Below are 14,153 nucleotides of genomic sequence, written 5' to 3'. Positions count from 1 at the left end.
AAATATATATAATTTTATATACCAAATAAAAAAGTTATATCCTTAAAACCGCTTGTTTTACACGAGTTAAATGAATGTAATATTGTTTACCAAATAATAAAATAATACATCTTTAAGAAACCTCATTTACTACACGGGTTGAATAAATGTAATTTTATATACCAAATAATAAAAAAGTTACATCTTTAAAAATATGTGTATTACACGGGTTGAATAAATGTAATTTCCGTTACTAAATAATAAAAAATATATATCCTTAAAAAAACCCGTGTATTGTACAAATTGAATAAATCTAATTTTATATATCAAATAATAAAAAGTTATATCTTAGAAAACCTCATCTATTACATGGGTCGAATAAATGTAATTTTGTATAGTAAATAATAAAAAAGGTATATCTATAAAAAACCACATGTATTACACGGGTTTAATAAATCTAATTTTATATACCAATAATAAAAAAATCATATCTTTCAATATACTAATGGATAATACTCGATACGCGATGGATATGGGGATTGTGAAGATGGTTCTTGAAAAGAAGATATGTTATTCAAGAAGCAAATAAACATCTATTTGAGTGATAAAATGTTGGTACCAATTCTGACAAATTGATTTATAAATTATGTAATAAAATTGATATAATAATTTTTTAGTAATGAAAATAAAAATATTTCATACATTAATACAAAGTTTGGTTTTCGTGATAAATAATTTGTTTTATTTAAAAATATCTTAAATTAACAATTTAAATTTTAGAATCATATTTTATTAGAAAAATAGAATAATGGTATTCAAAATTTAAAGTAGGATGAAATTTAATCTTAGCTCATTATTCATTTATTTATTTAATTAATATAAGATAAGTTTGGAAGTGAGGCGAAAAAATCATAAAATAAATGCTTACAATGAATGATAGGTGTTACACATTAATGTTTTATTACATAGTATAGTATAAATACATATTTATATTGATATAAATAGATTATTATATTGTAGTAAAAATTGTTAACAAAGTCTCAATAAATTTAACCCTTTATTTAAAACTTGTAAATGTAACGAAGTCTCAATAAATTTAACCATCTATTTAAAACTTTTAAATGTAGAAATGATAAATAATATAAGTTAATTTTATTTTAAGTTTCGTAAAATCTATTTGATGCCAAACTAAACAAAACGTTCAAATATATAGTTAATATCAAGAGAAAATTACAAATTTGGTCCCTGTGGTGATATCACTTTTACTCTTTTAGTCAAAAAACGAATTTTTTAACATCTGAGCCCACAACGTCTTTTTTTCTAACCCTTTTGGCCCCTACCAAAAAGGTTAGAAAAAAAGACGTTGGGGATCCAAAAGGGTTATAAAAAAGACGTTGAGGGCTCAGATGTTAAAAAATTAATTTTTGGGCTAAAAGGATAAAAGTGATATAACCACATGGGCCAAACACGTAATTTACTCTTATATCAAATTAGATAACTAAGTTTGAATTTGAAGTAAATAGATAAATATAAAAGTAATAATTAGACTAAATAATATTTAGTAGGAGGATTATCTATAATTAATTAGAAGATATAAATTAAAATTACAATTATTCATAAGACATGGCCTAATATTATGACAAGTGTACTCAAAGTGGTTTCTTTTATTATATGTATAGATAGATTTATTTCATCTCTCTTTTGTAACAAATTCAAATCGGCTCAAGAACTGAGCCTTTGGGTTGGAGCTGTAACTTGTTGGACATTAGCTGATGGAACATTGGGCTTGAGCATGGAACGTGGTGTCTTGTGTCCATATTTCTGGCATATATAAAGGGTCATCTCCTTGATGAAAATTAAGAAGATATTCTCTGTTTGATAACTTTCGGTTGATCTGTTAGCTCTCAACGTTTCATGAAAAGGTTTACATTAGGTTGATGATACTCATCTACAGCATCTTCGTGTAAAGTTCGATCATTCTGACTACCGAGTCTGGATTATCAGGTCTAGAAAACTCATGTGAGAGTGGAGTGTTTTGTTCAGTGGCGGAACTACCAATTAAATTAGGGCTATCCCCAAAAAAAAATTTACTCTGCAATCAACAATATTAAAAAACGATAATAAATAAATAATTAAAAAAAACAATAAATAAATAAAGTAAAATAAGTGCCTAATAAATTTGTGCTTTTTTTTTCATAGCTTTAAAATCGTTTAATCACATCGTCGTTTTTTTACTTAAAAAAAAAAAAAAATACCTAAGCAGGGGCGGAACGACCGGAACCAGTGTTATCGCAGCAGCAAACAACAGGATTGTGGTTTCTTTTATCGAACCGGTGTTATTGGCAGCAGCAAAACAGGAGACCAGTGCGTAAAAGATGACCAGCGACGTTTGGTTTTCTTCCAGAACCTAAGCGACGATAAGAAAGAATGCCGCCATACGTAGTTTTGTGTTTTTTGGGCTAATCTAATCGACTAATCAGTTGAGCTTATCTAATCAACTGAGTCATTGTTTCAATTGGGTTCCCTTATTTTATAAGTTTGGGTTGGTTATGAGTATCCTTGTATTATTTTAGGGCTATCTTTTGTATAATACCAAAAATATATATATAAAAAATACATTACGCACACGAACTTCAGCCGTAGCCCGTGCTACGGCTCACATACCTTTAGTTCCGCCCCTGGTTTTGTTTGTGTTCTTGAGTTGTAAACGATTGATTTAAAGGTCTTGGTTTATAGTTAGAGAAAGTTCATCAGTTTGTTTATGCAAGAATTAATCATGATGTAGCTAAAACATTTTCTGGGGTGCCTATTAAAAAATAACTTGCATAAACTACTATTGATAACAATGATCCTTTGGTGGAGTGGTGGAAAGGACTTGGGCCATGTGAGTGGTCTCAGTTTGATCCTCACCTCCATCAAAAGGTGAAGCATTGGGATTATTCCCAACTCAAGGATGGCAAGGATTACGATTCAAGCCTGAGGGAAGCCGAGTTTTTTATTACGGCGCATTTACTCCGGCGGGTCGCTCTGTGACAACAGGCGGTCGATTCGTGTGGAGGGTGCAACTCCTGTCAAGTGGCAGGGGGTTAGAAATTTTCTCGGGGAAAGCTATGTCCCATTTTTACCGAGGCGTGGCCCCGTTAAGACAACATAGTTTTTGGGATAGAAATGGGGCGGGCCTGCGTCTTACGGGTGTGTATTAATCGTCTGTTGTGAATTACACCTTTCAAAAAAAAAAAATCAGCTACTATTGATAATCATTAATTGGTATGCTTAAGATCAACTTCTGACCACCAACTACTATTAATAGTCTGTTCTTACAAACCCCCCCCCCCCCCCCCCCTCCCCAACGACTATCAACAATATCAGTTTTTATGATTATTTTCATCTGTATTTAATGGTTTATAAATATTATAAACACTTATTTACCCTATATAATTTAACAACTTTGCTCGTACACTCATAATCACTGTTCAATTTAGTTTCTTTTAATTCACTTTCTCTCTCTCACGCTCCCACCTTTCTCTCTATCTCTGTATCTCTCTCACGCTCCCCCTCCCTCTCTTGGACTTTTCAGTCAAAACTTTTAGAATCATTGGAGTAACTGATAACTCTGGAAAAATGAGAGGACACATGTATGCATGTCGGTATCTTCCGCAACCTTTTTGAACAGATCTTCTACAACCTAATTTCACAGTTTCTTTAGCGGACTCCAAACCTTTACCTAATTTCACAGTTTGTTTAGAGGACTCCAAACTTTTATTAACCAAAATGCATAATACTTCCCACTTTGAGAAAACCAATAGTTTAGTTTAGTTATTTGTTATATATTATAGAGGGTAGGGATACTTTAAAAAAGGTATAAAGTGTGAGAAGTGTAAGAAGTTTTTTAAATCATTAGATCTTTAATCTAATGGTTGAGATCACTAGGGATCAAATTGTAAATTGTGTTTTAATTATTTGGACTGATTTGACAATTGAATGGGTAATAGTTTCTTTTTATATGTTTCAAATAAGATAACATCTCCTAAATTCCAGCGATCCTTTTTCATTCTTATTCTACGAATCCGGAAACATGTAACTGGTACCAGAAAAAATATAACACTATAACACTATATAACATTATATAAACACTAACACTATACAACACTATATAACACCATATAACACCAAATAATACTATGTAACACTATATAACACTATACATCCATCATAAGCCTGCTACCAGAAAATATAACACTATATTACACTATACATTCATCATACCAGAAAATATAACTGTATAACACTATATAAAAACCTTCATTCTACATCCATCACTATATAACACTCTATAAAACCCTTATTCTGCGATCTTCGGAAATTATAATTGATGAACGATAACTCAGAGAATGTTAATGGATCTTAAAAAAATACAAATTTGTATTGCTATAATAACTGGTGGCGATTCGGTAACGTTATCAATTAATTGAATTAATGAGAAAATTATTTGTTTACCCTTTTAAATTAATTTAGATTAAGGACACATGTCATCTCCATAATAATTCTTACACTTTGAACCATTTATATTTATAGAAGATCTTTAATCATATTATAGGTAACAATTGAAAAGAAAATTTAGATGATATCATAGATGACAATGTGTAATCTGATTAAAAAGCTAAACAATTATCATAGATGAATATCGGTTATCTAATTAAAAAGGTACATTACAAAATATTTACCTAAAATGAGAATTAAAATATAAGAATTAAACTGTATCGCTTGGCACTTAAAATTTGAGAATTAAAATATAAGAAATTACGGATGATTCCGTTGATGGCACGACAGTGTTCTTCCGTCAGTAATTCAAATTTGTCGTTAAAAAAATATAAGAATTAAAATGGAGTAAAATGCACGGATAGTTCCTGTGGTTTGGTAAAATTTCACCCTTAGTCCCCAACTTTTGGAAATTAAACCCGTGCTCCCTGTGGTTTGACGGTTTGTTACTCGGATAGTCCCTGAAGTGGATAGAGGTTAGTTTTTATGGTTAAGTCTATCTGAAATGACTAAATTACCCTTGGTGATATAATATAAAAAGTTAATAAAATTAAGAAACACATGTGCCACACCTCTTTTCATTAATAAATTAAAATTATATTAAATTAAAAAAAAAACACAACCTCCTCCCAGATCCCTAAAATTCTGGTAGCCCCCTTCAAAATCGTTCATCACCATGACGAATCATCGCCGGCAAATTCGTTCTCGCCAGCACACCACTGGGTACAAAATTTGAATCCAACTCTATTGGACTTGGTTAAGAGATCTTTTGTCTGGGTACAGAATTGAACAAAACTGATCAAATCAAACACAAATTTAACCTAATATCACCAAACGTAACAATCTTCAGACGAAGACAATACTGCAGATTCATCGTTTCCCTAATGTAATTGTGCACGATCGATCAAATCAAACAAAATGTCAAAAATCTAACCTAAAAACACCAAAATTCAATGATCTATAAACAATATCGGTTCGAAATGGAACCGCAACGGCTGAATGGAACCACGAAGAAATGCACGATAGACCCAGATCAGAGATCAAATCAGAAACAACGGTGAAATAACCGGATATTTTGGGATTGATGATAAAATGACGTACGGTAAGGTTTGTAGAGTGAAAATGTAGATCAGAGTGTAGATTTTGCGATTATGATAAAATGAAAAACTTATTAAGTTTGCAGATAATGGTGTATGAGCAGAGAGAAGTGATTCATTGCATTAACTCACTTATTCAACTGCAACAAGCAAGAAATGTAGAGTGTGTTTGGCGGTGGTGCTCATGGTCGTGGGGGTGGAGAACAGGAGAAGAGGGAGAGGGTGGGTGGGGGTCGGGGTGGGGGTGGGGCGCCCACATGTATATTGTTTTTTTAATAGTAAGGATACTTTTTTCATTTCACGTTTACTTAACTTAACTGAAAAAACTAACGTTTGTCCATCTCAGGGATTATCCGTGTAACACCCCAACCTGAACAGGCTGACGTGTCACTCATACAGATATCAAAACTAAAACCAATCCATAACGTTGAAAACAAAAGATCCTAATTACATTTCTTACATTACTGAAATGAAACAAAACTCGATCTTCAAGACGCTCCTCACTTATTTCCCCAAGTTTCCCATTTTACCTGTCAAACAAATAAGACGAACACAAAAAGAAAACTACGGCTGAGCCAAAAAGTTGCTCAGTAACGGAGAAATCAACAGTACATGTAAAGACGAACAAAAGGGAACGAAACACCACACAAAGGAAACTGAACTGAGACTGACATTGAACCACATTTGAAACTAAAACAATTTTCCTTCTCTCAAATAGTTTTACTTATAATGTAATATTGTTTAAAAATCCCAATTCCTTTAAAATAAGAAAATTATTGAAATTACCATATTATGAATAAACATTTAGATTTAAATCAAAATCTAAAGATAACTCGAATTTCGTAACAAATCATTATTTAGTCAAAACAAGTATATTTCTAATTTGAAAATATATATATTTAATTAACAAAATAGTTTAGATAACCTGAGTTTTGAAAACATAGTAATCTAATTCTTGTAAAGAGTATGCAAACCGATACTTGAAACAAAACAGTTTTAAACAAATACTGAGGGGGACACTGGACAAATGTTGAAAATAGAGACTGACATTCTGGCACTGAAACAGATACTTACATAACTTGAATCCCAAAACTTATACTGAACAGATAACAGATAACTGAACATAAACAAAGGCATATAATCATATCAAACATATCATAACAGAGACAAGACATACGTGACAACATATAACAATAAAACAAGTCACGTAATATAGAAGCACCCACGAGCCTAAACAGAGGCATGCATGGCTATAGTCCATGCGCCGAGATGGTGCGTGTAGGCGCACACACATTATTCCATCTCAACAGGAGTCAGGAGTCAGGAGTCAGGAGTCAGAGCTAAGATCGATCTATTCGCCTCTAGGGGCCATGTGCTACACAAGCACAAACTAGAAACGCCGTGAACTTTAGTTACGCACCGTCACGATGAGTGCCATGTCGTTGACGCCCCAACGACAAGTCAGAAGCGCTCGGGTGACAGAGTACAAAGCCGTATCAGAAATAAAATGTATTTTGGACATAAGTTTAGAGGGAACATGCAATAACGAGCACAAAGTATAAGGTCTATTGCATGCTACAATATATACTAATTACGAAACAGAAACAACCGGCGAAAACATCCGTACTACAAAGTAACGAACTTGAATAAAATACTATAATGAAAAGATAACAGAATCCGTACCAACAAGTAATGGAAAATAAAAGTATACTACGATGTAAAGGGTCACGAATCCGTACCTTAATTCGGCAAAGCAAAACCAACTCAGGTCGTCCTCAAGTAGTACTAACTCCTACATTTTAATTATCTCAAAAGACTTAGCTTATGCTACGTTTTCTTTATTGATTGATTGATTAATGTTCCGGCAACAGAGACTTTTGTATTTTGAGATATGTATTTTCAGTATCTTTAGAATTCTTTGATCACAAAATATTTTCTCACAATAATAACTATTGTCCCATAAACATATAACAACTTCCACAACATATATTTTAGCTGTTTGCTAACTAGACTAGATATTTTAAAAGACAGTACAAAATAATGTCAAGCATTTGGTTGTCTATAATTACTAGATATTTTATTGAACAAGAACAATACAATAAGAATTGGTAAAATATATTTACATATATATGTGAGTATACATATTGCAGAATCCCTTATCTGTCATTAGGCCAAAACTAAGTCTAATGTTAATGGCTTATTAAAATCAATTTAAAGTGTACGCAAAAACAAATGAACTAAACCCAACAAGCATATTAGAACCAAAAAGAATTAAGGAGTAGACCTCTTGTAGTATCGGTACCATTATTAGTTAATTTGTCTTTTTTTTTTCTGCTGGCTAGTCCTAGTCGCCGGAACAAGTCGACACTATAAAAACAAAATTATGGAACTCGATAATGACTAGCGGATGATCGGAATTCTTACCCAAATAATCGAACGAATGGCTGGTTGCACACCTGCTCGTAATCACGATTCAAACCGGCGGCGATCTTTGCTTCATGGCGGCACATGGTGGCATCACGGTGGTGTGCGGTAGTGGTGGCCTGAACCGCGGCGGTGGTAGGCAACGGCTTGTGACAAGCAATCTGATCCGAGGCTAATGATGGCGGCCACAACAACTGGCGGCACGTGGTGTAGACTAGAGAACAGTTAAGTAGTGGTGGTTATGGCGGAATGCGATGGCGGTTGCTGGTTGTTGAACTCCGATGGCAAGTTATGGCGGCAGACTGATTGTAGAGACCATAATTAGGTTTGTATGAAATCGTATATGTGTGAACTTGGGAGACAAGCCTTGAACGGGTATAATCATTTAATGTTATATGATTTTAGTAATCAAAGTTTGTTATGAAATTGATATCACATAAGACATTTGCGGCAAAATCATCGATCAGAATTCCAAAACAAAGAGAAAGGATATGTAGATTTTGATTTAATTCAAACTTTGCACTAAACCCCTTTAAGTTATGAACAACTTACAAAACATATCTTTTAGTTTAGCTTCAATTTTACTAGACCCAAAACTATCATAATAATACATTTAATAACAAAAAAAATGTTCCAATATATAAAAAAAATATGTAAATGTTGTTTACTACTAATATTTACCAAATAAATTGCTCGATGGTAACTATAATCATTAAATCGGTTTAACATATATTAATTAGTTTAGAACTGATAATCAATATTAATTATTTTAGTGTTTTCACAATTTCGGGTATTACAATTCTACCCCACTAAAAAAAAATTTCGTCCTCGAAATTGCGAAGCATTACAAAACATGTACAAATATCATATGACCAGATCACAAAGTATCAAAGCGTTATTATTCAAGATTAAAAGCTTCGTAACTTAAAACTTGGGTGGGAAAAAGTAATATTACATCAAAAGTCAAACTTGAACATAGTTGGTTTAGATAATTAGATATGCGGTACTTCAAGATACAAATATATTTGGGTAACGGGAAATACATTTATGCTTTATAATAAAATAGAATACATTTAATTAATTTGAAGTTCAAAACAAAATATAAATTATTCAGAAGGTCGAATTTGTTTAATATTAAAGATCTTCTAAGCCTTTCAAATTCATATGTCACTTACAAAAGCTATTATATTATTAAATACTTTATGGTAACAATGATGGTAGTAATACCAACTTATTTTTTTATTCAATAAATTCTAGAAGATGGGTAGCGTCTTATCTATGAAATTAAGGCATCTACCAGACAAAGTTAACTTTAGATTGCAAAAATATGTATCATACACTAATTGAATAATACAGAGTTACCCGATAGGTAAACAGAAACCGAAACAAAATCAAGAAGATTGGAAATCAAAATACTAAGACGTGAACAGATTCGGATAGGCACCAATCTACCTAATAGGAATCCAAAAGCGCACATATGTACCTATAATTCACGATTACGTTCATGACCGTAATTGTCAATTATCTTACAACTGTGCCCTAATTGTCCTCCCGCCATGCATCTCAATGACCTATTCGAATTGAAAGGAAAGGAATACTAACGATAAGGAACCATGGTCAACTATTAATAATTTTAAGACATAACGAAAAGATAACAAACGTAGAAGTGTTTATCTTGATAAAACATAAAACTGGTGTGGAACAGGAGACAAAACCAAAACAAAACAAATACTGATACAGACACTTAAAACATGTGTTGACAAAAATAAAGCTAAACACACAATCTACATCTAAATCTAAAACAACCTGGCACTAAGACAAATAACAACCCAAAACCAATGCGGATACCGTATCAAATAGATACACCCGATACGGAAACAAAATCAAATAGTGAACATGATCATAAGCAGATCTAGTAGCGATTGACAAAAGAAACGCCTCAATCAGATAGACCCAATTACGACAACTAATGAGTAAGAAGATTGATTGAAAGTCGAAATCCTAACCCAACGTCTACCCATTAACTCACAGGTTGTTTTTAAGGTTTAAATTTTCTACAGGAAAGAGCCTTTGCTCTGATACCATAACTGTAACACCCCAACCTGAACAGGCTGACGTGTCACTCATACAGATATCAAAACTAAAACCAATCCATAACGTTGAAAACAAAAGATCCTAATTACATTTCTTACATTACTGAAATGAAACAAAACTCGATCTTCAAGACGCTCCTCACTTATTTCCCCAAGTTTCCCATTTTACCTGTCAAACAAATAAGACGAACACAAAAAGAAAACTACGGCTGAGCCAAAAAGTTGCTCAGTAACGGAGAAATCAACAGTACATGTAAAGACGAACAAAAGGGAACGAAACACCACACAAAGGAAACTGAACTGAGACTGACATTGAACCACATTTGAAACTAAAACAATTTTCCTTCTCTCAAATAGTTTTACTTATAATGTAATATTGTTTAAAAATCCCAATTCCTTTAAAATAAGAAAATTATTGAAATTACCATATTATGAATAAACATTTAGATTTAAATCAAAATCTAAAGATAACTCGAATTTCGTAACAAATCATTATTTAGTCAAAACAAGTATATTTCTAATCTGAAAATATATATATTTAATTAACAAAATAGTTTAGATAACCTGAGTTTTGAAAACATAGTAATCTAATTCTTGTAAAGAGTATGCAAACCGATACTTGAAACAAAACAGTTTTAAACAAATACTGAGGGGGACACTGGACAAATGTTGAAAATAGAGACTGACATTCTGGCACTGAAACAGATACTTACATAACTTGAATCCCAAAACTTATACTGAACAGATAACAGATAACTGAACATAAACAAAGGCATATAATCATATCAAACATATCATAACAGAGACAAGACATACGTGACAACATATAACAATAAAACAAGTCACGTAATATAGAAGCACCCACGAGCCTAAACAGAGGCATGCATGGCTATAGTCCATGCGCCGAGATGATGCGTGTAGGCGCACACACATTATTCCATCTCAACAGGAGTCAGGAGTCAGGAGTCAGGAGTCAGAGCTAAGATCGATCTATTCGCCTCTAGGGGCCATGTGCTACACAAGCACAAACTAGAAACGCCGTGAACTTTAGTTACGCACCGTCACGATGAGTGCCATGTCGTTGACGCCCCAACGACAAGTCAGAAGCGCTCGGGTGACAGAGTACAAAGCCGTATCAGAAATAAAATGTATTTTGGACATAAGTTTAGAGGGAACATGCAATAACGAGCACAAAGTATAAGGTCTATTGCATGCTACAATATATACTAATTACGAAACAGAAACAACTGGCGAAAACATCCGTACTACAAAGTAACGAACTTGAATAAAATACTATAATGAAAAGATAACAGAATCCGTACCAACAAGTAATGGAAAATAAAAGTATACTACGATGTAAAGGGTCACGAATCCGTACCTTAATTCGGCAAAGCAAAACCAACTCAGGTCGTCCTCAAGTAGTACTAACTCCTACATTTTAATTATCTCAAAAGACTTAGCTTATGCTACGTTTTCTTTATTGATTGATTGATTAATGTTCCGGCAACAGAGACTTTTGTATTTTGAGATATGTATTTTCAGTATCTTTAGAATTCTTTGATCACAAAATATTTTCTCACAATAATAACTATTGTCCCATAAACATATAACAACTTCCACAACATATATTTTAGCTGTTTGCTAACTAGACTAGATATTTTAAAAGACGGTACAAAATAATGTCAAGCATTTGGTTGTCTATAATTACTAGATATTTTATTGAACAAAGAACAATACAATAAGAATTGGTAAAATATATTTACATATATATGTGAGTATACATATTGCAGAATCCCTTATCTGTCATTAGGCCAAAACTAAGTCTAATGTTAATGGCTTATTAAAATCAATTTAAAGTGTACGCAAAAACAAATGAACTAAACCCAACAAGCATATTAGAACCAAAAAGAATTAAGGAGTAGACCTCTTGTAGTATCGGTACCATTATTAGCTAATGATGGCGGCCACAACAACTGGCGGCACGTGGTGTAGACTAGAGAACAGTTAAGTAGTGGTGGTTATGGCGGAATGCGATGGCGGTTGCTGGTTGTTGAACTCCGATGGCAAGTTATGGCGGCAGACTGATTGTAGAGACCATAATTAGGTTTGTATGAAATCGTATATGTGTGAACTTGGGAGACAAGCCTTGAACGGGTATAATCATTTAATGTTATATGATTTTAGTAATCAAAGTTTGTTATGAAATTGATATCACATAAGACATTTGCGGCAAAATCATCGATCAGAATTCCAAAACAAAGAGAAAGGATATGTAGATTTTGATTTAACTCAAACTTTGCACTAAACCCCTTTAAGTTATGAACAACTTACAAAACATATCTTTTAGTTTAGCTTCAATTTTACTAGACCCAAAACTATCATAATAATACATTTAATAACAAAAAAAATGTTCCAATATATAAAAAAAATATGTAAATGTTGTTTACTACTAATATTTACCAAATAAATTGCTCGATGGTAACTATAATCATTAAATCGGTTTAACATATATTAATTAGTTTAGAACTGATAATCAATATTAATTATTTTAGTGTTTTCACAATTTCGGGTATTACAATCCGAGTAACAACCAAGCAAGCCACAAGGAGCATACCTGTAATTTTGAAAATATGGAGACTATATGTGAAACTTTACCAAACCACAGGGACTATCCATGTATTTTATTCATTAAAATGCATCGCTTGTCACTTTAGGATGAAAGAGGACCAAAAGCGTTCAATTTGTCCCGCATTATTTTTAAATGTATTATTTTTCTTTATATTTTTACGAACTTGTTTTTGTTTCCAAATAGAAGTTGCACCATATCTTTATACGTCGAAATACACGGATCGACAATTCAAGGTGTAAGTTATTTAAAAAAAAAGTTAAAAAAGACAATGTGATTTGAGTCATTTTGTCAGCTTAGTCCAAAGGTTTCATTTTTTCTTCTGTGGGTTCAAAAAATTTTCATTTTTGTCATTTTAGTCCACTGAGTTAACTTCATCTATTTTTTTCTGTTAACCAGAAGGGTAATTCGGTCATTTTATATGTAATTCTGTTAACTAGAAAGGCAATTCGGCAATATAAAATGACCGAATCGCCCTTCTCGTTAACAAAAATAATGGATGAAGTTAACCTAGTGGACTAAAATAGCAATAGTGAAACCTTTTTGGACCCACGGGCAAAAAATGAAACCTTTCAACTAAACTGTCAAAATGACCCAAACCATAGAGACTAAAATGACATTTAACTCTTAAAAAATATATAAAATGTATATATTTGTTCTTTTAACTTAATTTTGAACTAATTACATGTCTCTCTCCTAAGACTAGTGGGTATGGAGAGCCTCATCCCCAAGGGGATGGGCCGTCACGTCACCGCCATGTAGGAGGGTCTTGAAGGGGATGGACCTAGAGGGGTGGGGGATGAACCCCTTTATATATATATGTATGTATGTATAGATGTGTGTGTGAGGAGAGAGGCACGACGAGTTCGGCTGGGGGAGGATGATCTTCACGGGGCTGGGGCGGCGACGGGGCTGGGGGTGGAAGTTTTAGGGCGGCGGCGGGAGGACGAGGCTGGGACGAGCCCCATACCTTCTGGTCTAATAGAGTTAATGAAATCAAATAAATATCATTTATTATTATTATTAATTTTAGTTTTCTTTTTATTTAACTGAACCGCCTATTGAATTTCTAAAATTTCGTTTTTCTATTGGTCTACATTTTGCAAATTGTACCGCCTTTTGCATTTTTAAAATTTCGTTTTTCTATTGGTCTGCATTTTGTAAATTAACAAAATTGCAACGCGCGTGCGTGGTTTAAATACTCGTACAAACTAATATTCAAATCTAAATTGTAAAAGACAGAGATAAACAAAATATTAATTTAATCAGTAAAAACCCTTTATAAAATAAGTTTCACTCGTTGTAAAATAAACTACTAGGTTATGACCGTGAGAAATCAATTTACAGTTTTAATTTAATAAAATTCGATTTTAATATTCTTTAATATCCAATATT

This window comes from Helianthus annuus, chromosome 17 (genome assembly GCF_002127325.2).
Source record: "Helianthus annuus cultivar XRQ/B chromosome 17, HanXRQr2.0-SUNRISE, whole genome shotgun sequence".
Taxonomy (NCBI): Eukaryota; Viridiplantae; Streptophyta; class Magnoliopsida; order Asterales; family Asteraceae; genus Helianthus; species Helianthus annuus.
Note: the sequence above shows the minus strand (reverse complement) of the source record.